Raw genomic sequence first — 26,605 nt, forward strand, 5'->3', positions numbered from 1 at the left:
GAGAGAGAGAGAGAGAGAGAGAGAGAGAGAGAGAGAGAGAGAGAGAGAGGAGAGAGAGAGAGAGAGAGGAGAGAGAGAGAGAGAGAGAGAGAGAGAGAGAGAGAAAGAGAGGGAGAGAGGGTGAGAAGCAGAGACATAGACTCGCAGAGACGATAAGGCAGATGAGACATGGTGGCTGGTGCCACATGGCCTCTGACGATGGTCTGATAAATTCGGCGAAACTCTCCACCAGTGGACGACCCGTCGCCATTTCCTCACGTGTGCTCACCAGATGAGAAGCGAAAAGAAGAGACTCAGCCCCTGTCCCTCTGAGGGAGATCCGGGGCCTCCTATTGCCCCTAGGTCTGACCAGTGTCGGATTTAATTAGAAGCCGGCCACCAGAAAATGAACCACGTCCAATTCGAGCAGCAACTGACGGACGAAAAATGACACTCGTTTTTCACGATTGGCTCGGCTGTTACGTCACTAGTCCGAGAGAGATAATCAGGTTAGTCACGGTGCTATATAGAACGTGGCTTCGCTTGCGTCCTGACCGCGATGACAGCAGAAATAGAACAATAGTGGCGCTCGTTAATATTCTGAGAGATAACCCGCGCCCCGCTGGGGGGGGGGGCAGAATCTGCCCCCCCTCCCGTTTTTCGCCAATAACTTCTAAACGCGTTACGCCAGCGACGTCAAACTTTCAGTACCTTATCATATATCAATTTGACACGTTCCCTGAAAATTTGAGCGAAATCCGTCGGAATTTGTTTGAGAAATTGACGTTTTAGTGACGTCATGTTCGCCATTTTCGCCTCAAAAACGGCAAAATTTCAAACGCCGCTAACATCTTCATTTTTAAAGGAATCAAGACGTAACAAAAAAGGTTATACGCGATTCTACTTTGTCTATTAAATGGCTATCTCAGTTTTTTGAAAATTTTGGATTTTGGCCAAAATTTTTCCAAAAAAATGACTTTTTTGGGAAAATATTTATAAAATCCAAAATTTTGAGTTTATCGAAAAAAAAACGGAATATATGTCAAAGAAGTGGTCTATGTGCACCTACATACCAATTTTTAGAAGAATCGGTTCAAAAATGTGGGAGTTATTCAATATTTTATGACGTCACGACACACAAAATTTTTGAAAAATGATTTTTTTGAAAGTTCTAGACCTCGTACGGAAACAAAAATAGCACCATTCGATTCGCCGTGAAAAACTGCATCGGATAGACACCTTTTTAGGCCTTAACAACCAACTTCAAAATTTGACCTCACTTGACCTGACCTTGACCTGACCTCGACCTGAAATTCATCCAGAGGTGGTCTATATCACTTATTGAGTGTGCCTATTGAATTCCATGAGTAAAATGACCCATAAAACATGTGTCGCACATGCCCTTTTCTATATTTTGTTTTTGGTGACCTGACCTGACCTGACCTGACCTTGACCTTGACCTTTGAATGACATTGTGTGCAACGAATATTGTCTTGGTAGTCTAAGAACACGTTTTGGGCAATCAGTCTCAGTCCATTCTTCGGCAACTACGGTGCAAGGCCGATACTGTAGAAACTTGCATTTTGTACCCTTGACCTGACCTTGACCTGACCTCTGACCTACTTAAGCAAAAAATTTTGGGCTCTTAAGATCCGCCTTGTTGAGAGCTTCGATTGCCGTTTTCCCCGTCTTTCTACGACCATCGGTTCGGAAGTTAGACAGGGGGGGCAGAATCTGCCCCCCCCCCCCAGCAGTGCGCGTATGGCTGAATAGCCCAGCGGGGCGCGGGATAAGGGCTGTGTGGGTTGATTTCGAAAGGGTGCCGAAATTCAGTTCGTTATCGGTGGCACGAGATGTTTCGTCGTCATTGCCTTCGATGCTTGGCGAGGTTTTGGTTGTCTATTCCGGGCACAAGCCTTAGGCAAGGCACGGCTGCTTGTCTGTTTTACCCAACACTTATTCCTTTTTGTTGTTACATAGAAAAGAAGCGCTATTTATAGAACGCCAATCTATTTCGCAGGTTTACTTCTCCTTTCCACCAGTACCGTCTCAATGTGTCCCATCCCCTTCCTCACAATGACGAGCCGCACAGGGCCACGCTCATGATCTAATCACTTCGACACTTGGCTACCTGCCTCTCACAATCCCTGACTTCTATGACTGTGACGGCAGAGCCGCGGTGTCTGTGATGTTATCTCGTAGCGCGTGCTCGCCTGAGAGGGCAACGCTCAGCGGTGTCGCGTTTCAAGCCACAACAATAGCTGTATGGGCCAACTCTGATATACCACCCACTATCTGGGTGACAATGCCCTGAGGCAGCGATCACCAGCGGCCACAGCAGTGACCCTGAGGTCACGGCGGGGGTCGCACGGGACGTCGATGACCCCAGTGACCAGTGGCAGGGGTCAGCCGGGTCACAATGGGGGGGGGGGGCGGGAGTAGGGGTCAGTTGGGGAGTGAGGAATGGTTATGGTAGAGGGGAGGAGAATCGTGACCCCTCTCTACCTGCCCGCGCCGTGACCCCGACTTTTATTGGCACTGACGAAAGACCGCCGAATGCGCGAGTGGAAAACAGCGGACCGGTTTGGAAGGCGAGGGAGAGAAATGCATAATGGAGCTGTTTGATTTCCATGAGAAACACCGTGGTGCTGTGGGTTTTTGGCTTATAAATACGCGTACCTTCAGTAGCTGAAGACTGGTATGAAGAGTGGCTTTTCTGACATGTTTGTTTGCTGTTTGTTGTGGTATCTATTTGGTTTATTTACTTATTATGCCAACTTATCAGGGATACTGATCAAGCCCTTCATGCCGACAGTTAATGCTGTTACTAAATGGCCAGTAAAGAAAACTGCTTGGTTTTTAATCCCCGAATTTTGTATGCATTAATCATCCACATGGTATTTTAAAATCAATTTGGGCTTCTGGTCTTTTTAACTCACCCACCTACCCGTTTAGTTTAAGATACAAACGAAAGCGTCCTTCAATGTAAGAGCCACCCAGCACCATTTTTCTTCCCAATGAGCTGCTGTTAAGCCCTGCTGAACAGGTGGCGTGTGGCCATACATTTGGTCGACACTTTCCTAATTAGTTCTCACTTCAGCTCCTCTTGAATTATGGTCTGGGGAGGGAGAGGGAGAAGGGAGGAGAGGGACGAAGAAGAGAGAGAGAGAGAGAGAGAGAGAGAGAGAGAGAGAGAGAGAGAGAGAGAGAGAGAGAGAGAGAGAGAGGAGAGGAGTGGGTAGGGGAACATGGGTGAAGTTGAAAGAAAGACTGGATAAGACGAGGTCGTATGGAATCGGAAGCATGGGGAGAAGGCAGAATCGTCCGAGATATTAATATCAAGCATCTATTTTATCAAGTTTTATTAATAAAATATAGTCAATGTATATAATTGATTTTATCGGGCACAAGCATTTGTGTTGTTTGGAGTAATATTCACATCAGTCCTCAACTAATCGAGTATTGTTTGACGCCGCATATAAAAAATACATCGAAAGTGAGAAGATGTAGATAGCGGCGAAGGGGAGCATAACAATGAATCGTATTTGATCAATTGTTATTGGATGCCGCCTATAAAGAATTGCATCTAAAGTGGGATGGCACGGAGCGTGATCATGAGAGGTTGATGGTGGGCAGTTTATCCACCGGATGGAGAAAGAATAGAGGCGGGAGTAGGGGCGGGTTGGGGGCGGGGTGAGCCAGGTTCGTGACCCAAGCGGTCAGCGTGCCACGGCGGCCTCACGTATCGGCATATTTATGGGAATGGCCACTCTGTTAGGTCATCCGACCGGTCGGCCGGCCTTGACACAACCGTGGCAGAGAAAACAGCGGGAGAGATGAGGGAGAGGGGTGGATAATCGGAGAGGAGTGAGGGAAAGGGTGGACATTGAGAAGCACGGAGATGCTTGTCCAGTAAACGTTTCTATTCGTTTTTACATGTTTACTCATGGTTTGATGTCTCATTTGGTGATAGGAGACTTCTACTAGTAATGCGTGCCAATGCAAGACAAAATGCATTTTCATATGTTCATAAACATTTTTGTGTGTGTGTGTCAAAGATGCGGCCTTCAGGCTAAGATATTTTTATATTTGTATCATGCGCGGACAAATTAGTTTTTATCTTGCAATTTTACGACTTGTTGCCTTCTTTTTAGCAACGTGTATTGAAAAGCAACATTTTGTTTGAATCGTAGTCCAGATATGCAGTGTAAAGTAAATCAGTGTTTAATGTTTCAAAATGCTTAGAATTATCAAGTGGGCGCAAATCTTCCGGTGGAAATAAACGCCAATGGAAGTCAAAACATCTCTCATCAACTCCTCTTATAAGCCCCTTATCCCGTTTGCTACTCACCGTTAGAAGCCTCATGCCGTCTGATTCGGCGCCGGTGAGCGCCGATACTCTCTCCTCACTCCTCTGCTCTCTCCTTTCGAGCTCCTCCTCTGTGCACGAGCCCCCTCTGTACGGCGCTACTCCGGCCAACACCACACCACGATAGACAGCGGCGGCCCGCGAACACCGGTAGATATAGTTACTTTCACTGACGCTGAGGGGGCGCAGGGGGAGGGGGCGTCTGCCGCCTGCGGCGAATGGGGAGGGGGACAGGGGTGACCAGAGGTGACCAGAGGTGACCAGAGGTGACCGGGGGTGACACAAGGTAGCAGTGGCGACCACCCTAGTAAGTGACCAACCTATAGGTGACGACAAGTGACAAAAGGTGAAGGTGTATGACCATGGGTGACCGTTTGTAATCATAGGTGACCATGAGTGACTATTGGTGACCGTGCGCGACTGTGTGAGTCCATTAGTGACCATTGGTGACTATGCGTGACCAACGGTAGCCAGAGTTATCAGGGATGACCATAGGTAACCCAAAGTGACCATGGGTGACCATGGGTGACCAAAGGTCGCGGCATCTGACCATAAGTGATGCCATGTTATGGTATGTGACTGCGAGCTACCATAGGTGACCAGAAGTGACCATAGGTGATAGTAGATGACGGTCATAGGTGACGAGAAGTTACTCAAGGTAGCAGAGATGACCATAGGTTACAACGGGCGAGTCGGCGACCATTTGTGATGTCAGGCGACCATAGGCCACCGCATGTGACCATAAGTGACCCGCGCTGACCATTGGGCCATTGAGCTAGGAAGCAGGGACACAATGCATCAACGAAACGCACGCTATGGTTTGCAATCATTTACCATCGCATTTCCTAGCTGATGATTTCCCCGTCAAGAGCCAGTGATTAACCCCACTCAAATTCATAATAACCGCATTAAACACCTCGCCTGGCTTTCATTTTACTCATCTTCAAACAGAAAATAAGTGGAGACGGACAGTAAGTAGCGCTTGAGAGCCTTGCGTTTACTGTCGCGTACCGAGGTGACTGGTGTTAGCGACCCAGTTCGCACTGCAGGCTCCGGAGACTGCAACGATCGGCTGGACGGAGGTTGCTAGCACCGATTCGCGCGCACTAGGCGCATAACCTGCGATTTATGGGAGATTCATCCATAAACTTTGGAAATGCTTCTTTCCTCGCTGTGTTTACTAATCGTTATTTATTGAATATTTTCCTGGAAGATTGATAAATATTAAATTGTACTCAATAAATGACATGCTTTCGATACGTGTAAATTTGCTTCGAATTGATATACATAAAACAATGACACATACATTACAGGTATTTTTGCGTATGAAACTGTTAGACCGCTAACTTTATTGCAATAAAATACTGCCAAGCGTTCTGTAAGCATAATAGTAATTTTACTTCCTAAACTAACCATCTTTTAAACAATACGATTCTTGGCAATGTTGCCTTACACCAGTCTTCATTTCGATCAACCACTGCATTTCCTTATGCAACTTTGCACCCTCGCAACGCTACACTTCCCCGCCTCAATTTGTAACCAATTTCGCTCTTGACTCAACTCACCCCTATTGTTCCGACGCCTGCCACGAGCGTTCCGTAATCGTCGTGTTCAGAGTTTTGCTGACCTGTGCCGCGTCACAGGTGCCTCAACAACTTTAGTCGAGCTTGTAACGCCAAGGCGGCATCTGGAGCTGACGTGTCTTTGAAGTGGGGAATGGTGGATGCAGGCGGTAGAGATGGATGGTTAAGGGCCGGGGTTTGCGTGGATGTCGATGACGATGAGTGGATGTCTAGGAAGACAAGAATATTTTAATGATAGGGAAAAGTAGAGATAAAAGTGCCAAGTGGTTGTAATGGGGACCTGTTTGTCGCGGAAAGATGATTAATTTTTTTTTTGACGTTTGGAGCTGAAAATATAAGCTCAGAGTCAAGGTCATCGCAATATTTTACATCGATCTTTTTTTAACTCTAAATAAGTTAGAAAAAAATGATGACGCTATTAACATGGTTGGACAGGTGCGCTCTCCGTAAATTATGATAAGACTGTTCAACTTTTTCATCGTGTTTTCAATGAACGTATGCTACAGGGAGTACTCCCATCAAACAAAACCTTTCATGTCGACAAGATCACTTCTGTCATTCATCATTTCACTTTTCACTTTCAACTTGCATCTTCTTCATGTCCCCACGACATCCGAAACCGATATCAAGATGCCAAATCACGGACCGTGACTCCTGGCCTAACCTCTCACGGCAGATAGCCAAAGCGACAGTACGTCTTGCGCCATCGGGATATCCACGATGCCGCTGGACAGTCCGATGTTAGATGGTTGTCAAGAGCTGAGACGACCGACCCCAGTCGTGCCGGGAGAGGACTTTCGGTTTCAGTTGACCCAGACGGCAGCTTGGAGGATGGCGGAGATGAATGTTTGAGGGTGGATTCGGGCTTTTTGTGTGTTTGATGCTAACAAAAAATTATAAATGTAAGAAAGTTACGTGTTCTGAGTAGCTTACAACCGCAGAGCCGTTTTGGCACATTGGAGCCTACTTGCGTTGGTCTACTTAGAATCATATCACCAACCACATGCTCGCAGTAGTCACATACTTTTTGCTGTTGGTATGCTAGTGGCAGAAGCTCCGCACGTGGGACCTTTTTAGTGGCCACCAAGAGGGTTTTTCAGAGCTATCGTGTCACGAGAGAAAACCGTGACTTGAAACCCATACTCCTCAATCTTATGGTCAGACACAACAACTTCCTGTAAATACTGCGTTGAAAAAAAAAATCCAGGGTGGGAGTGCTCCAGTTGTCTGTTACGGCTCACACTAAAATCAATATCCCACTCAGATTTATCTTATCATATTGCTCCGGCTAGAGCTCGGCGAGAGTCGGTGTTAGCCACCTCCTTCCAGCCGATTGTTGCAGTCTACGAGAACTTCAAGTTGGAATGGGCCGCTAACACCAGTCGTTTCTGCGCTGATCAATACGCGCATGCCTCTAATTATAGTTCGTTTTTTTTTAAAGGACGCTGGCTCCAAGTTCATTATCGAAGCTCTCACGTGAGTTTTGGCAGCTTCGGCATCTGGCCAACAATTTCTTACCGTGAAAATGATCGATTTCAAATTGTGCACGGTAAGTTCCTGGAAATTGTGTCCTTGAAAAATTAACAATCTAGGATGACTTCACTGGCGGCAGCAGGCACCCAATGTCCGTACGATGGGACAAAGTGTCGAAGAATTTGGGGTAAACTTTGTTTTTCACTGTTTCCGAGCTTATCATCGAGTAAGCCGTTCCGTCGATGGTATTTACACGTTACATTGCAATACAAGTTGGACAGCATGACGTCACCACTTTTCTAATATCTAGTCCCAAAAAGCACGTATGGAAATTACCGGGAAGAAATCACATGTTAAAATTAGTCGACGTTCGATTTTCTCAGGTTCAGTTTTTGCCCGTTTTGCTCGCTTAAACACGTGCTTATTCGAAAAACATACTTGGAGCCAATGTCCTTAAAAAAAAAAGAACTATATCTGTGCCCAGGAACCGGTCTGTCAAGATGTAATATTTGGTGATATGATATTGCAGTGCCGAGACACTTAACAATTTTCTAACACATGGAATGTACATAATAGGCAATAGGCGTGCGTTATCATGCATAAACAATCATGCCATTACTCATATTTCACCTTCATAACGCAACAAACACGCGCCCTTCACGCATTTCAGTTCCCTACCGTGTCATTTGCAGCTATACCGTCACCTGATCGGCCAACCCTGCCAGTCATCCCTCCAGCTGCAATAACGCTCCGTTTACCCCATCTCAGACCATCTGCTCCCGTTTACCCAATACCGGTGTGTGGGGTGGGCGGCGCAGGGGTGTGAGGCAGTGACCGGTCAGACCTCAGATGGGTGGCGGTTTGACACCTGGGGTGCCCGCCGCACAGGCGTGGGGAGGGGGAAGCGGAGGGGTGCGGGTAGCGCTCCGTGGAACAATTGGTGTTGGTATGGCGTAGTTATGCCATGGGATGGAGGGATTCGAGACTATTATCAGATGTTGCGTTTGTGTGGCTGAGATTGTTCGTGACTACGTTCTGAGTGGCAATGTTTAGTCAGAAGAAAAGTCATGAGTTTACGGTGCATTTTTTTCTTCTTTTCTGTCATCTAGCCGATGAGATGAAAACATGTTACCTGATTTGGTAGTCTGAGACCGGTCAAATTTGTCAATGAAATTGTTGTTTATTTTCTCAATTTTCAATCATCCTTGAGAACCTTCGTCCAATCACATCACATCTTAGGAGCGGTATGATTGAGTGAAAGCGCTCCCAACTTCCCGAAAAACACTCGGACATCAATGAAACGCATACGGCCTCGCAATAGATCGATTTAACTCGAGAGAGAGGAAGGGGATCTCACTCGGCGTTGCTATGGCAACCCGTCACAATCTGCACATCATCTCTTTGTGAATAGACGGGACCGGGCTGGCCCGCTGAGGCAGTGGGGACCGAGTTGCCTCACCGAGCAAATAGAATGCCGAGAGGAGACTGCGGGGATGCTGCCAGTGGTGGGGTCGTGCCGAAACATTCACTTCCGCTCACTGCAGTCTGGCTGTCAGCGAGGGTCAGCGCGGCTGCTGCAGTGGGTTCATGATGGTTTTGTGATCAGAACAAGGTAGGCGTACCTATGTATATGCGGCACTTAGTTCTTTTCAAGCTTTGTTAGGCTTTACTTCTTTTTCGGCTTGAAGTGAACGATCCTCATGGAAACGTACATAAATGATGGGTGAAAATGCGCACGAAGCTGGTAATAAATAGGAGCCAATCTTGGACTTTCTTCTAACTAAGTACCAACGCCACAAGTATCTAATTGTCGCCATCTTGATCATACGAAATGACAGCAAATTTTTCATGCTATGATGTCGTCAAACAATATTGCATTGTCCCCCCTGCTAATGCATTCAGCATCTGTATACATAAGCACACACAAGTAGCCGCTCACGTCTCATAACAAGCCGTTATCTTTTCACTCAGCACAAAACAATGTGACATGAACGATCTAAACAAAGCAGAAGCTCTGTACTAAACGCTTTCAAGAGAGACATACTGTTGCGCTAGAAAGGCATACCATCTTCTGTATTTCGACGCGGTGACAGGTGCCTTCGAAGCCCGTCGGTATTGAAGTTTGCCGATGCGGAACCATCGTCGTTGCTCGTGTCACGACCCAAAGATTGCCGAGAGGCTGTGAGAAATGTCAAATCATCCAACTTCCCTTTCATCAGCTATTCGTTTCGGCGTGTAATACGTAGGTGAAGAATGCAAACGTGAATATCAGTGAATGTCACGAAAGTGAGTGCATTCTTGAGCTCCTCTACGCACGTTTTGGAAGGGCGAGTGTAAAGCAGCGGCGGCGCGGAAGGCACACGTGATGCTGCTTCTGAGCCACCTCTGTTGACACAGCGGCGAGTCAGAGGCGGGTGGCGGGGAGAGCTGAGGAATTGCGCAATGGGACGGCCCCTACTCACGGGGGCACTGGGCACAACCAGGTGTCCGATGGGCCCAGTGAGGTAACGGTTAGAGCTGGCGGTAGAAGGCTGTTTTGTTTAGCTGAGAGGTGCCAACGAAGCGACCCCTGACGGCCGTATCGAGAGAGAAGGCATTCTCTTGTCCATTTCGTCGTATTGTTTGACATTGGAGAGTGTTTAAGTGTGCGGTGATCATATTCAACACGACTGCCGGCACAATTAAAGATATTTAGGCCGTGCATAAACGTTCCTGGCCATGCAAATGTAGGTTTACAGTCGGTTGGCTCAGAGTGGTCAATTGTTGCCCATTGTGACAGTGAACACGGGTGGTCAGGGAAATTATTGTCAATCGGACACTTGGCAAGCTGGCACGAAACTTCCCATGGGTCGCAAATCGGGTTGTTATTCCAAAATTGGACTGTAATTTTTATTCGACAGAATGACAGGGTTTGTGGCTAAGAGTATGCGTGTGTGTACTTTTATGGATCTCTATATACTGTCAAAATTTAAATTAGAAATGAAACATTAGATTCCTACGGTCATCCCAACTGAACACTGATTTTATGTAGCATAGTTTACGGTAGCCTTGGGCCGTGGGCGCATAGCTCCTGCCCACACACTTGTTTGACATGCTAGCTGTGGTGCGTGACGTGACAAGGCACACGCTCACTGAGTCGATTTGCTATTCCGCATCAGTGGCTGGGGCACTGTTTGGTGAGGAGCGTTCACAACGTGCGTTTATCGTCATGTATCTGCCAGCTCACAAATGAACTGTGCAAGATGACACATTATTTTGGATCAACGTGAAGAAAATAAGGAATTAGAAGAAGAAATGAGTAAGAGGAGGAATTAAATCAAATTGAATGGGTATATTTTAGCTGATACTAATATGGAGCCCATTTTTACGAATCTTCACTATCAATTTCAATAAGAGATGAGCAACGAGAAGCAACACACTTCATAACTTACTTTACCACAGACTTTAGTTTCAAGTGAATTTTAATGCACACGACATTAGTATTCACTTCCACGTGCCTTTTCGCTGATCCAACTGCTAAACTCTGGCGTTGGTATGCATTTGTGGGGACTCATAAATTACCCAATCAATTATTCAGCAGTGCCGACCTTGAAAACAATCATAATTTGTCGCTTCGGCGTCACATCATTCTTCCTCGTTATTAGCGCCCCAGACCTTGACCGCGAACCTCACATCCAACACTTGTTTCCATGCGCCACCTCATCATCGTTTTGCCTTGACTTTGACTGACGTTATTCTAATGCGACGCACCTGCTCGCGCGCATGCGCGTCTTTTTCGTAATTACAAAATAGCCATGTGTGTGGGCCTCTGTCTTTTTGCGTTAGTAGTCTGAGGACGACTGCCGTAAGATGGCGGATGGGACCTTGCTGCTCCAAACACGGTTTGTGGCGTGGACAGGGGACTATTGATGACCGGAGCTCGTTTTGTCACGGCCCGGTGAGCAGAGATTGTTTTCGGAGTGATGAAGAATGGACTCGGGCCGTCGCTTTGTCTGTAAATGGTCACGTGGCGTTAAAGATTTGACACCATGACCTGTCACGTGGTTTACGTATGAGAGATGATGATTGTGGTTTGGGTCAGCTAATGCGATCTTCGTAGGCCGCCGAGACAGGGGACGATGAAAGAAAGATTTGGTGTTGTGTTCTCGTTGCTTTTGCATTATTCTTGTCAGAGATGAAAATTTAACGGCAACAGCTGTGGAACGAGCAGCCAAACCGATGTGACGTAAGCCGCTATTAAAAACTTCCTCCCGTTATGAGTCTCAGTTCTTCAAGGTGCACGCCATGTAACCGTGTCTTTTGGTGCATGACCCCTTATCTTTGAATGATACGAACTAGGACATAATCATGTCTTAACTCCAGCTGTCGTTACTTTTGCACAACACCTCAACAAAAACCTTTCCTGAGGATCGACGTACAATGCAGCTGATTTCGAACGGATTCCGTGGGAGTGCAGCGATCCGCGATATTATGACATTAAATACCATTCACCGGACGCACCGAAGCGTATAGCAGTAATATGCGTCCGCCTGTGACCTGAAATGGTCAGCTGCTTGTGAAAAGCTTGCGTGTGTATTGTGAATGCGTGTCTGGCAAAAAAAAGCGCAGATGGGAAAGTGGCCGAAATATCATGGAGTTCAGTGGGCCGAAATGAAGATGAAAACGTCTTACAAAAATGACACGTGATGTTTCGGTGAAGATCCTTCACTATGTTTAGAATGGCTTCATTTTTAGAATGGCTTCATGTTTAGCTTCACTATGTTCACTATATGTTTAGAATGGATACGTAGCCCCGGTAGATCCCACACTGCTCAGCAAGATTGCTTTACGACTCAATCGTTCATATCGAGGTACGATGCTCAGTGCTCAACGCGCAAAAAAAGTAAGTTGCGACACGGTATGACACTGAACGAATCAGGCTGAGAAACCGCCCTTTTAACAATGGAGTCCTTATCTTCGCAGGCGAGGAAGAGGACATTTTTTTACGGGTGTCGACTAGTGACGCGCTGGCTCAGATAACCCGCGCCGGGCCGGTGCTCTGAAATTCCGCGCCGGGCCGCGGGGGGGTGTTTGAACACCCCCCCCTTCTAACTCGGCTCCTGGGCCACGTAGCGACACGCGGTAAGCGGCAATCGAAAGAACGTCAAAAATAAGGACGAAAACACTTCGGTCATTTTTTGGGTCAGGTCAAAGGTTAGGTCACCAGAGGTCACCAAAGGTAAAATGTTGACTATTTCAACATTTTGGAAACTGCCAACGGCTATCTCGGGAACCGATAGAGCTACAGCGCCGGAAAAAAGCGCATTCGATAGCCCTTTTACAGACCTTTCTGAGTAATGTTCTCAGATTTGACCTCAGGTCAACGGTTTAGCCTCCAGAGGGCAAAAACTCCAAAAATAGCCGTTTTTACGAAAAACGTTTTTTCGGCAATAACTTTTGACTCAAAAGAGCTATGACATTACTTTTGCCAGCATCGTGTTCCTCTCGTCGAGACGCGTCGAATGAACTATAATTTGACCTTGAAAGGTCAACTTGAAAATTTGACCTCAGGTCAAGGTCATGACCTGACCGGAAAAGGTCATGTTGCATATCAGTCGATCCGCAACGTCGAGCCAAACACATCTAAGGCGTTTTCAGCGCTCTAGCACGCCTCTATCAGAAGTTATCATCCAAAAACTGTTAGATTCTGTTCGTGACCTGAGATGACCTCGGGGACATAACGAGGGGTCACAGTTGCCATTTTCTGGTTCAGTGTGTCTATTTTACCTACATCTCGATGTTTGAGAGTGTCTAGAATAGCGTTCGTGCAAAACAGGCGCTTTTCAATTTTCTCCCATTGACTTATAATGGAGAGGCCGCAAAATTGACCTGACCTTAGGTCACCGATATCAAAATTCCGAGATATACATTTTATAGATAGTGTTGCTCTAATCAATCGCTGAAAGTTTCAAGGTAATCGTTCAGTCGGTGTAGCTATGACGAGCATTCTTATTTTTTCTGGGGTGAGGTCACTTGGCGTGACCTGGTGACCTGACCTAAGGTGACCTGGGTCTGAAATTTTCACAACATGTGCGGAAAAGATGCACGAACAGGTGTGCCAAAAACGGCGGCGCTCCGCGCCGCCGTTTTTGAGATATCTGCGAAAAACCGCAAGGGGGGGTGTTCAAACACCCCCCCCCGGCCCGGCGCGGGATAATCGTTGGAATCACACGCGATGAATGAATCGAGTGAAACTTGGGGTAGAACATTCGTGTCCCAGTTCGTTGCTTATCCCGCGAGTTGCTGGGGGGGGGGGCGTTAAACGCCCCCACTTTTTTCGCCGGGCCATAGCACAAAAACGGCGCGCCGCAGGCGCGCCAAATTTTGGGTACCTGTAAGGAAATGAATGAAGTTTATTGTGACAAAGTTTCACAAAAATCGGTCGGAAAATTTTTGAGATATCAAGGTTTAGGTGACGTCATGATTTCTAAGTTTTCGACCAAAAACGGCATATGTTCAAAAAATCATATAAAATCACAGAATAGACATACAGACATGCCGTAAACGCCATTAGATTGCCAATACCATGAACAACCAAATGACTATCTTCGATTATTGATTATCGTTCCGCATTTTCCAAAATCTTGAACTGAATCTCGGCAGTTTCTCGTGACTTCTTCACGACCATGATACATGCATTTCTTAACCCGCGCCCTGCTGGGGGTCCTGGATTTCCACGCCCTGCTGGGGGGGGGGGGGTGTTTGAACACCCCCCCCTTCTAACTCGGCTCCTGGGCCACGTAGCGATACGCGGAAGGCGGCGTTCGAAAGAGCGTCAAAAATAATGAGGAAATCACTTCGGTCAATTTTTTGGTCAGGTCAAAGGTCAGGTCACCAGAGGTCATTGAAGGCAAAATTTCGCCGATTTCCAGGTCGAATGTCGACAATTTCCAAGAAGCCAGCGCATAACTCGGGAACCAATAGAGCTACAGCGCCGCGGAAAAGCGCATTCGATAGCCCTATTAACGCCCTTTCTGAGTAATTTTCTCAGATTTGACCTAACGTCAACGGTTTTGCCTGCAGGGGGCAAAAACTGCAAAAATAGCCGATTTTTTTCGGAAACAGTTTTTCTGCAATAACTTTTGACCCAGACCTTGTACGAGCTTACTTTTACCGGCATCGTGTTCCTCTCGTCAAGACGCATCGAATGAACCATAACTTGACCTTTAAAGGTCAACTTGAAAATTTGACCTCAGGTCAATGTCATGACCTGACCGGAAAGGGTCATGTTGCATATCAGTCGATCCGTATCGTCGAGCTGAACACATCTAAGGCGTTTTCATCGCTCTAGCATGCCCCTATCAAAAGTTATTTGCGAAAAATTGTTAGATACCATTCGTGACCTAAGATGACCTCAGGGCGTAAACAGGGGTCACGGACACCATTTTCATGTTCAGTGTGTCTAAACCACTTGTAATTCACTGTTTGGGAGTGTTTATAATGTCTTTCGTCCAAAAGAGGCGCATTTCAATTTTCTCCCATTGACTTATAATGGGGAGGTCGCAAAATTGACCTGACCTTAGGTCATCGATATCAAAATTCTGAGATATACATTTTGTACATGCTATTGCTCTTAGCAATCGCTGAAAGTTTCAAAGCGATCGGTCACTCGGTGTAGCTATGACGGACATTGAAACTTTTTATGAGGTGAGGTCACTTCAAGTGACCTGGTGACCTGACCTTGAATGACCTTGGTCTGAAATTTTCACAACATGTGTAGAATTGATGTATGATAAGGTGTACCAAAAACGGCGGCGCTCCGCGCCGCCGTTTTTGAGATATTCGCGAAAAACCACAAGGGGGGGTGTTCAAACACCCCCCCCCAGCAGGGCGCGGGTTAAATTGAGTTTTATTAGGCAAACACGTACACACATGATAAAATGAATGTCACCATCGTGTTTTACGCCCCAAATTACCCATAAAACATGTGTCACAGGCTGAGAATATCAGTTTTTATTTTCGGGGATATGTGCCTGCCCGGTTGACCTGACCTTGACCCTGACCTATGCTTGACTGACCCCTGCATAGAGCTGACACTCTTGTAGGCCTTATATGGTGGATTGTGCACCGTTTTGACAGAGTTTATGACGAGAGGCGCCCATTGCGAAGTCCTGAAGTCCATGCTACTGAAAGCCCGATTTCAGGTGTTTGACCTGACCTTGACCTGACCTGTGACCTCAAAATTCAACTTTAAAGTACTCATCTGAAGCGTCTCGTCGCGTTCTTTCGTTTGCCGCCTCGTGCGTTTCGCTGCGCCTATTGGTTCTCGAGTTATCGGCTGGGGGCGTTTAACGCCCCCCCCCCCCCCAGCAAACGGTGGGTGGCGAAATACCCCAGCAACTGCCGGGTTATTTTGTAATACATAGAAGACCACTATTGCCGCGATAAACGTCACATTGGCTCGAGTGACGTGAAGTTTTAAGCTGTAGTCTTGTACAGTCACAAGCCACCACATTCGACGAGAATGCTTGTACGTACTAATGATTTGTTATGTAATGCAATGAAATACATAATACAACAGCAGCAATATTGCTGTGGGCTGTGGCGTTCAATCCTCCTCAACCAGTGTCTTGCCGTTCGTTACACCATTTAGCCACCGTTCGTTACAAGTTTATAGCCGTGAGGTCGAACCACGGGGTACCCAACTCCCGACCATCTGTAAGACGGGTCGATCACAATACTGAGAGATCTACGAAACTTGACAGAGGTATTGCGACCATGTTCTGTAACATGTTGCGAACGAATTGGGTAATAACACGCGGGCTGTCTTTGCTGAATCTTATTTTAATTTATAGAAGCATCATTTGATAATATGATAAAGCATTGTGAATTTTGAGTGCTGCATGCTTTGTTCGTCATAACTGAATGTGAATGTTATCAACTGCCGAATATTTCGTCTGTTGAATACTTTCAATCTCACATTTTTCTGAATAACTCACGACTGAACCGACACGAACTGAACTGACGAATCTAGCTGAAACGAGCACAACTTATTTCCGACGATCATGATTCGAAAGTTTCATTCAAACATACCCAAGTACCTATTGACCCAGGTTACATCCACCCCCGCACCATCCATGCCATCCATCCTCTGCTAGCATTGCGCCATGACGAAAGGACAGGGCACCGTAGCCATGTGTTGAAACCTATTTGCACAGCCTTGTCCCCGTACGGCGGAGACGCTGTTTGCATAGACGCGCGCGCTGCATGGAAATTCGCGGAGAAATCGAGCCTTCGAAGTTACCACTGTCAAGGCGTGTGCACGGTGTGCACGACACTCTGAAAAGCTTCTTACGTCATCGATATGCCATCAACTTGTCTTTGTTCATCTTCAACTGCGTCTGGGAATTTCGTCAGTCGTCACTGTATATGAGCCGTGCACAGGAGAAGTGGGTTTTCTGCTTCTGGCCTTTCACTGCATCCTGAATCCATGAGGGCTGCTGGGTGCTGCACGTGTGTCGTCTGTAACTGATGTCACCAGAGACGGGAGAATATCTTTGATGACTGATGATCTTGCTATTTCATGTGTATGTAATGCAATTTGAACGTTATGACATCGCAACTTCCCTACCTCAACCAAATGGCTTTAACGTTTGGTAAGTAGGTAGGTAGGTAGGTGCTTTAACTGCGAGAAAGGATGGCAAAATTTATCTACTACTTTGCAGATTTGTCACTTGCTAGCGTAGGCATGGTAATTGGTACAACATAGCTATGGAGCATATAGTGAGAGAGTATCTCGCCAAAACTTTATTCACACCTGAACCTCGCTTCTGCATCCATCCCCGTTTGTTCTCGGAGGACCCGTATTGCTTCTGTTACATGCACTTCTACATTTTCGTGGGGGCCGCACCGGGGGCGAATTTACACATGTTTACACAGGACTAGTGTGCGGCACAGGACTTACACAGTGGGTTGGGGCTTACATGGGCATACTCGTACAAAGGTGTGTGCCGTGAACACAGTTCCAGCGTTGAAGGCTGGGCGTTTCTTCTAACTATGTGATGGTTGGCCAATGCTGTCAACAGAAATCGAATGAGATGGCTTCGAACCAAATGGCACTGTCATATAACTGAATGAATTGAACAACGTACAAGAAAATGAAGGTTATGTGACCTTATGCATACACATTCAGGCTTCAGCTCCCTGTACCTCAGATTGTGATCTGCAGCAAATGTATCGACCATAGCACCAGTAGCGGCAGAACACCTTCAATTAAGGGGGATGGGACACTGCGGACTTTTGGTCCCATTCTTTCCATGCAACGCCCATAGAGCTAATGTTAAAATGACAAAATCAAAAGGGGGCACGGTGCCCCGGTGCCCCCCTCCTTCCGCCGCCTATGCATAGCACATCCTACGCCGGCTTCGCGACTGAGCCGCCATCTGAAGCTCAGTTTCGTTTACCCACCGTCAGATGCTAATGCTGATGGCTCCTCGGTTCGCTAGTCGCCCATATCTGTCCAATGTGATTCGCGGACTAAAGTACGTGTCTCAAAATTGCGTAGGACAAAAAATGACTGATGTTGTACGCTATGAACATGTAAAACCCAAAAAAGTGAACCGAGGTCATCAAAGGTCAATGACCTGACCTGACGTTCAGATGACCTTGACACCCACCCAAATGCATGGGGGCAACATCATATCACATGTTTGAACGCTTGAAACCACGAAAAGACTGCAAAAGCGCGGCTAATGCGAGCCGACATACGCCGAATCGCGATTCCGGCCAAACATGGTCTCGAAAAGTAGGTCACAGGTCAAAGGTCATTAGGGTCAGGGTCATGAAATTTTCCGTGTAGGTGTAAAATTGATCAACTCGAGGGTACCGAAAGTTTCGTTGCGATCGGCCGCTTTTTACGCGAGTTATTCGCTAAAAACCGAGGGGGGTCCGTTCGACCCCCCCCCCCCTATACGGGCGAGGGTTAAGGTGTTCTCGTGTACCTATTTGTCTATAGCATTAGAAATCGTAACTGACACCAACGCACACGGGCTCCTACTGAACTGAAGTGTCGGTCAATTCCATCATTACTCTCAGACGCATCAACTTCTTTCGCCTGGCGCTCATCATAAGCTAGTATTTCTACCTTATGTTTTACATTTTTCTCCGCATATAAAAGTGCTCAGATAATATCGGACTTGCTCAAGCTAAAACGGCGTGCACTGGTTATCGACCACCTGGATGGGCTAGTTGCCATTTCAGCCGATAGGCGCCGCTAGTGCGCCAAGGAATTTAGACGGGCCGTGACCAGCTAGTGTGGCTCTTGTCACGAATCGGGGCGGCAGGCGCTCAAGTCAGTGGCTCTCAAGGAACACTCTGACCTGACCTGACCTGACCAGATAGGTGCCGAGCTCTTCTGAGAAGTTTATCTAAACTCAAGATTCAAGGTTCGATGTTTATTCAAAGGTTGTTCCTTTGATATAGGTATCGACCAAAACAGTCTGTTGAACTGAGAAGTTAAACCTTGGCCTGAAAGCCGACCTGATCTAAGAGACGGCCGGCGTGAAGCTGTAGCGACTGGCGACTGGCATGCATAGTGCATACACTTGGCCTGTTGATCAGCTGTTGAAGCGCACTAGTGTCCCAACTTAGTTCAGACCAGTCGTGCATTGCTGATCTTTGACACAAGTCTGGTGTCTACTTTGACCAGACTTTAGTTACTCTTCGCGCTGAGATCCTCTGGGAAGTCGGTCACCAGTGCTTGCCCGAGCCGAGTGGTCACCTTTTCCCACCTGAAGTGCCATTTTAAGCCGATGAAGACAACTTATTGAGAATCTGTCTCCCAAATTCTATATATTTGCTTTCTGACGCTATCAAACTTGGAAACCGCCATCTCTTTTCCTGCTCATTGGAGTTAACTGACCCTCGACTTTACCTGTGACTTGAACCGTGACCTTACCTGTAACCTAACCCGTGACCTGATCAGTGACCCGTCACTTGACCTTTGACCTGACCCGTCACCTGACCTCTGGGCGGTCATGTCAGCAGCGCTAATCACTCTCTCCATCTTCTCTGCCCTCTGCTCCAACATCGCCGCCTCGGTCACCAAGACCTGGTCCATCAGACAGGCCGGCACGTTTACAAGCCACCCAAACATCACTCTTGTCGCTCCCTCTCTGTCAGCCTGCTCAGCTGAGTGCACCAGCCTGAGGAAGCCATATTGTGAGGGGTTTACTTACCTGGAGGATGGGACGTGTCGGCTCTATTTGGAGTGTACCAACCACGCAAGGCCTCAGCTGGATGCAACGACGGACCCTCGTAGCTACAGGCTGTCAACTTGCCCAGGTGAATTAATTAAGCGAGGAAAGACCGGTATTGGATAGACTATTCTGGGTACAGTTATCTATAGATAAGGAGCAATAGCTCCCTCAGGGAGCTATTGCTCCTTAGTAGTAGTAGCTTAGTAGCTTAGTAAGCTCTATTTAGCGGCTCTGGATGAGCATTTGCGTGGATGATTTTGAAATGTTGCCGTTGTGAACATATTCCAGCCAATTGGCCCTGAATGTGAATTTAGCGTTAGGAGGCTTGCAGGGAGGCAAGTCATTGTTCGTTCCCAGCACAGATCATGTATGTTTCTTGATGGGTTTTATAGGAGATGATCGGGGAAGGGCTGAGTTGAGTTTCCCATTTCCATTCCCGCAGTTTTCCATGCTGTGCCTTATTACTGAGATGGGCGTAAACTGCCGCAAGTTGATGAATCTATGCGAATTCCCCGATAATCCTTGTGTTTGCTTTTTAGATGATGCCATTAGTCTTTGCCTCTAGGGATTCCGTGCCTCTAGACACAGAATCCAAGAACAGGGGGGTCGAAGGGAACCCCCCGGTTTTTCGGTTTTTCGCAAATAACTCGCGTAAAAAGCGGCCGATTGCAATGAAACTTTTGGTACCCTCGCGTTGATCAATTTTACACCTACCCTCAAAATCTAGTGACCCTGAACCAAATGACCTTTGACCTGTCACCTACTTTTCGAGACCATGTTTGGCCGGAATCGAGATTCGGCGTATGTCGGCTCGCATCAGCCGCGCGTTTCCAGTCTTTTCGTGGTTTCAAGCGTTCAAACATGTGATATGATGTTGGTCCCATGCATTAGGGTGGATATCAAGGTCAACTGAAGGTCAGGTCAGGTCATTGACCTTTAGTGACCTCTGTTCACTTTGTCGAGTTTTACATGTTTTTAGGTTAGTATTTGGAGCTGAATTCGAATTTAGCAGCCATTCGAACATTTACGAATTAGTCGTGTTGCCTTCGGAGTATGTTACGAGGCTGTCTGAGAGGCGGTTGACACGTATCTTTTGTGAATACCCGGCAGGACCCTAATGGTTGACTTGACCTGACCGGACCCGAACTGGCCTAAAGGCATGAAGTCTGTAATCAAAACTAACATGATATTCGTGATCACCACCCCAAGAAAAACATAGCAGCCCCACTTTATGTTGTTCTAATAGGTCCCGATTTTCCCGACTTTTGGTTCATTGACCTGACCTGGAAGGTCAACCATTGACGTAGGACCTTAAAATTGGGTATCAACGGCTTCTTCTCGTCAAGCGCAACACTGAACACGGTCTTTTTCCGCGAAGCTCAAACTCGTTTCAGGGGCGAAACGGCAAGGGGGGTCAAAGGAGACCCCCCTTATACGTTCGCGGCTGGAAAACACCAATACGGGCGAGGGTTAAAATTGAGCACAGAAGGAAAATCGACTCAATTGTAGGTACCTATGAGCTTTGAATGTGCATATTTTTCCTTGCATGTTTGTCACGGTCCACTGTTGACTTCACATTTCAGAACATTCGCGGAGAATTTGAACTTGAACATTGCCGTAATTGCTTTGTTGATAAGATCTATTCACCTCAGCATTTTGATTCCACTGCTGAAGCGGCAATGGTATTTGTAGAAATACTAGAAATACTAGATACTAGAAATATCTAGAAATACTAGAAAAAACTCATCACCTTCCGCATTGTATCGCCATTTAAAACCTATCATTGGTTCCAAGCGCGGCAAACCAACCAATCCTCAAAATCTCACACCAGAGGAGCTCAATCAGTATTTCACGGCCATCGGGACGGCCACGCGAGACGAGGCGGCGGCTGAGTTCCGGCAGTCCGGCCGGGAGCCGCTGAATGTGCGACTGCCGCGCGTCCACACCGGCGCACTGACTATTACTCCAGTGACACTGGATCAGCTGAAGCGAGTCCTCTTCTCTCTCCCCAATAAGACCTCTCAAATTGAAGGTGACATTCCAGTCAAAATTTTAAAAATAGGGTTCCCTCTTATTGGCCGATATTTGCTTCGAATTATTAACGCTAGTTTTGTTTCCGAGTGTGTCCCCCGATGCTGGAAACAGGCAATAGTTATACCACTCTATAAGAAGGACGATCCTTCTGTAGCATCTAACTTTCGTCCCATTACTTTAGTTCCGGTCATTAGCAAAATTGTTGAGAGACTCGTTCACGAACAGCTCACGACGTACCTGAGAGATTATCACATTTTTAGCGAAGACCAGCACGGATTTTTAGCAAAGCACTCAACATCAACAGCCCTCTTAACTGTTACTGACGAAATTTTAAACAGCATGGATCGTTCGGAAGTCTCACTTTTAACTCTAATCGATTTGAGTCGCTGTTTTGACGTGATTAGTCACGACATGCTACTGACTAAACTGGAACTACTCCGTATATCAACTGGCTGGTTTCGTAATTATTTAAGCGAACATGAGCAAAGAGTTCGAATTGGTAATACGTTATCTGAGTCTCTTCCGATACAAATAGGCACTTTCCAGGGCACATGTTTGGGACCCCTTCTCTATTCTATCGCATCGAACGATTTATCATGCTACATTCCCCGCGAAATTAACGGATTCCGAATCATGACAGTTAGATACGCAGATGACACTCAGCTGGCGATATCAGGGCCTAGGAATAGACTTGCCGAGATGGAACAGTGTTTAGAACAAGTATTAGATAGCATGTGTACGTGGTTTATGCAAAACAACATGAAAATCAATGTGTCGAAAACCGAGCTGATAATGTGTGGTGACCGTAGACAGCTAGCTCGAATCGATCGTCCAGTGTATGTTACGTTTTTAGGGAAGCGCTTGGAATGTACAGATGAGGTAAAAAACCTAGGCGTTTTGATGGATAAACATTTAACTTGGGACAGTCATGTCAAAAGGCTTACTGATCGATGTTTCGGTACTCTCATAGGCTTAGCTAACGCAAAACATGTGCTCCCACGCGAAGTGCTACCGATGTTAATTGACTCATTAGTTATGTCCCATGTAAGATACTGTGTCCAGGTGTACGGTAGCGCAGGTTCTACGACTATTGCGAAACTTCAAAAGGTGTTCAACTTCTCGGCTAGGATTCTGTTTAATCGACGCAAATATGATCACATATCAGACGCGCTGGCCGAGCTGGACTGGTTAAACGCACGGCAATTTGTTGAGTACTCCGATCTGTGTATGCTTCACAAAGTCATATCATCAGGATGTCCCGAAGTATTGGCATCGCGATTCCGTTTCAACCATGAAGTGGTCAGCCGAGTGACGCGCCAGTCGAACCATTTAGCCTTAGACAAACCACGTACAAATCATGGGAAACGGACATTCACCTACAGGTCTAGTCAGTTGTATAATGGTGCGCGAGAACACACCGATTTTGATGTGAGAGAGTTTACAGTTAGGGCTTTCAAACGGGTCGCAAGAGAAGTAGTGAAAACTGGCTAGTCTATAGCTTTTCTATGTGGCTCGCTTTTACTTTTAATCCTAACTTTTCTCGATTGTCTGATAGTGAGATTATTCGCTTTCATGGTTACCGATCCGCTTTTACTGTCTATATGTACGTGTCCACTTTTGGATCTTTTGATCACGTTTTACACGTCTTATTTGTTTATCAATGCTTGTATGACGAAGACCTAGAATAGCCTCAACTTGAGGATTGGTCAGATATTGTGACAATAAACTAGAAAATCCTGACTCACCAGCTCCAATTAAAACTGCATCCAATACCAGTTTGGGAAAAGGCCAAAGGCTTCTGGAATGCACTCACCTTAAAGTTGAATGGACCGCTACCTAATTATTTAGTTGAACGTTATATTATCCACCTTCAAAGGAACTGCAGCAATTTCGTGTAACTGAATATTTTGTTAGACTACCGCGAACCCCTGAACAGTGTGAGCAGTGCGACTGTCCTGGGCCGAAGATCTGTGGCAAAGTCTGTGCTATTGGTCTCATGATGAGGGCCCTGCCGACCTGTAGCTCGGATGCGGTGAATACCCTGACCCTCGCCACAACACGAGTGGGGGTGGGGTTGGTTGGGGTGTGAGGGGTCACTCGGCCTGAGCTGTGGCGAGGGTTAGGGCATTCACCGCATCAAAACTCTAGGTCGCCTGGGCCCTTGTCTTGAGACCAATAGTACGAGACACCGGTGGTTACCCGGGTCCAATTTCCCGGGATATGAGGTCTGTCTTTGTGTGTACTGTATTCCGTTTATTGCATAATGCTCGGTATATCTAACTATGGTAAGAAAAAAATAATTTTCAATAGCTGTTTCAACATCAATTTCACAAATTTATGACATTCAGCATTTCGAAGTCACCTTTGTAAGTATTTCAAGCCTGCCAACCGTATCTCTCTCTCTCTCTCTCTCTCTCTCTCTCTCTCTCTCTCTCTCTCTCTCTCTCTCTCTCTCTCTCTCTCTCTCTCTCTCTCTCTCTCTCTCTCTCTCTCTCTCTCTCTCCCTCTCTCTCTCCCTCTCTCTCTCTCTCTCTCTCTCTCTCTCTCTCTCTCTCTCTCTCTCTCTCGCTCCCGCTCCCGTGTGTATTTCAAACACCCGTTTGATCTGGCTCTTTCTCCGCAGGTATTCCTACCTACCGATGTGCCTGTCCGGTTGGATTCACCCGCTGTGCCGGACGCTGTCTGATTCGACTTGAGCAAACCGTCAATGTATCCACTGCAGAGAGGCTTTGCTTGAAGATCAACGCCCATCTCTTCGCCCCTCACACGGACGAGGAGAACCAGTGCGCGTTTACTCTCCGCTCCGGGCAGTGGGCCTGGCTGGGTTACTCCGATAGGAGGGTAGAAGGGGAGTATTTGGCGGCGGATGGGTGCGGTGCGTACCCTTCTACGGGTGCATACTGGCGGACTGATGAACCAGATAACTGGTATGGTAGAGAGGACTGTGTCGGATTTCTGTATAATGATGGTTGGAACGACATAACCTGTAGAGAAAAAATGTATCCACTCTGTCAGCTGTGGAATTGTCTGACGCCAGAGTGTCCCTAGGAGAGGGTGGTTCAAAAGAGTTATGTAATCCCAGAACTCTTGTGTAGGATAGTTCAGAAGTTGTCTAAACCAAGAGCCTCTAGGAAGGGATATGCTTTTAAGCCACAGAAGCTTCCTAGCCCTCGAGTCTTAGGGATTAGTTCTGAGGTCACCTTACATCCATCCCCAGAGTTATGATTTAGATTAGACTTTGCCTATGGAAGTTCCATCAGCGAGCACTGGCTCAGAAATCGCAGAATACTAAGCAAGAAAGAAAAATATTGTAATATAATACCAATAGGTATGTCTAGGTTCAGCGATTCCACAGCGAGGATTAAAAAACTATCTATGTCTATATCGTAACATCTATCTATATCGTAACATCTATCTATATCGTAACATCGATCTATATCGTAACATCGATGTGGTGTATGGCCTGTTAAAAGCCGTCTGGGGATGAGGGATCCCTCCTGACACACCGCCATTACAACAACCCAAGGAAAACTGGGTGCACTTAAAGCGAAACTGAGTTGAATCAGCACATAGTGAGGTGCTCAAAACAAAATGGTTTGGCGGTCATAATCAAACACACCTAATAGACTGAAGGGTATGAATGTATACATTAATCATTCCCTAGAACGTAACATCAAAGACAAGCTTCGACTCAACCTGAATGATCCGCACGGAAAATGTGTGTCGTCCCGCGCTCCGTGGTGTCCGTTTTTCAACTTCTAACTAGCTTTCCCTCTTTAAAAGCATGAACTCGCACCCGAGTAAAAGGAAAAATGAGGAAATAGTTCCCAACAGGACGGCTTACATAGATTATCATTGTTAGACCGTTGTTTTGCGCATATATGGTATTTGGCCCGGTCGGGTGGTGACGTCACGTTTGGCTGATAGTGTGCAACTAAATAGGAGTTTTTAATTCCCGAAGTTGTCTATTTTCTGGCATTGCATACATATTCTAGATGAAACACGCACTCACAAAGCTACATTTGTGACACGCAGAGCTAGTTATATTTGTTTCCATGGTACTGTGGGTATGCTTAAATTCATACTTTTCTGAGTTGTGTAGTTTTACTCGTCATTAGCATGTGCTACTCTAGGTCATTAGAATTTATGAAAGAGCCGGGTCAAGGTCAAGAGGAACTGCCGAATAATTTATTAGCAGACTTGGTATCCATAGCAAGCTGAGGCGCAAACCATGGTTAGTCATTGGTGATGCGTTGCTCGCTTTAGGGGTTGCCAATAAGCGACAACGGTCATTAAATGGTAGGGGAGACCCGGGAGGTATGGGCTGGTTTTGTAAAATGACAATTCGTTAGGCGGCACGGGCGGACATCGATAGCAGCGCCTCTATCGGTCAATAGGGAAAGCTGGGCTATAGGCGACGAAATACCGGCTGAGTTGTCACACGTTGAATAGGTTTATAGACATCCGTCTTGTGAAAAAGTTGAACTTTTGCCTTCAATATTTCTACAGGCAATTTTAGAAGTGTCTTCACATAGATTACAACACCGTTTAGGTATTCACTTCAAGCCTTCCCTATTGTTCTTGATAATGCGGGAATTATTTCTAATAAGTATTTCTAGCTTAATAAAAGAACATATTGTGCAAACGATGAAAAAAGCATAGATGGAAGATTTTAAATGCAATTTTCTCTAGCAATTAGTGGTAAATTCTCTACAGATCAAGGAAAAGATGCATGCTAACTGATAATTTAAATTTAAAGTTTTTGGGACCAGTTGTTTTCTTCTTTTCTTACGTCGCCCCAATGGCCGCGAATGCACTTGTGATAACGCCTATCGTTCCTTCAAGTGGGCAGTTACTAGACTCTGTGTGCTCTAGTTACTCTAGTTACTCTGTGTACTCTAGTTTTTCACTTTGTGTGCGTGAAATTGCCT

The 26,605-nt window shown here is 46.4% G+C and overlaps 1 protein-coding gene across 1 annotated transcript in view; it reads right to left on the reverse strand.

The window, feature by feature from the left end:
* LOC122372081 (retinitis pigmentosa 1-like 1 protein) overlaps positions 1 to 4,477 on the reverse strand; it is a 41,914-nt gene extending 37,437 nt beyond the window's left edge. The window contains exon 1 of the mRNA XM_043348955.1: positions 4,331 to 4,477. The gene's annotated coding sequence lies outside the window, so the exon portion shown is untranslated. The remainder of the gene's footprint in view (positions 1 to 4,330) is intronic.
* Between the last annotated feature and the right edge of the window lie 22,128 nt (positions 4,478 to 26,605).

Source organism: Amphibalanus amphitrite, unplaced genomic scaffold (genome assembly GCF_019059575.1).
Source record: "Amphibalanus amphitrite isolate SeventyFive unplaced genomic scaffold, NRLGWU_Aamphi_draft 001312F_arrow, whole genome shotgun sequence".
NCBI classification, from domain to species: Eukaryota; Metazoa; Arthropoda; class Thecostraca; order Balanomorpha; family Balanidae; genus Amphibalanus; species Amphibalanus amphitrite.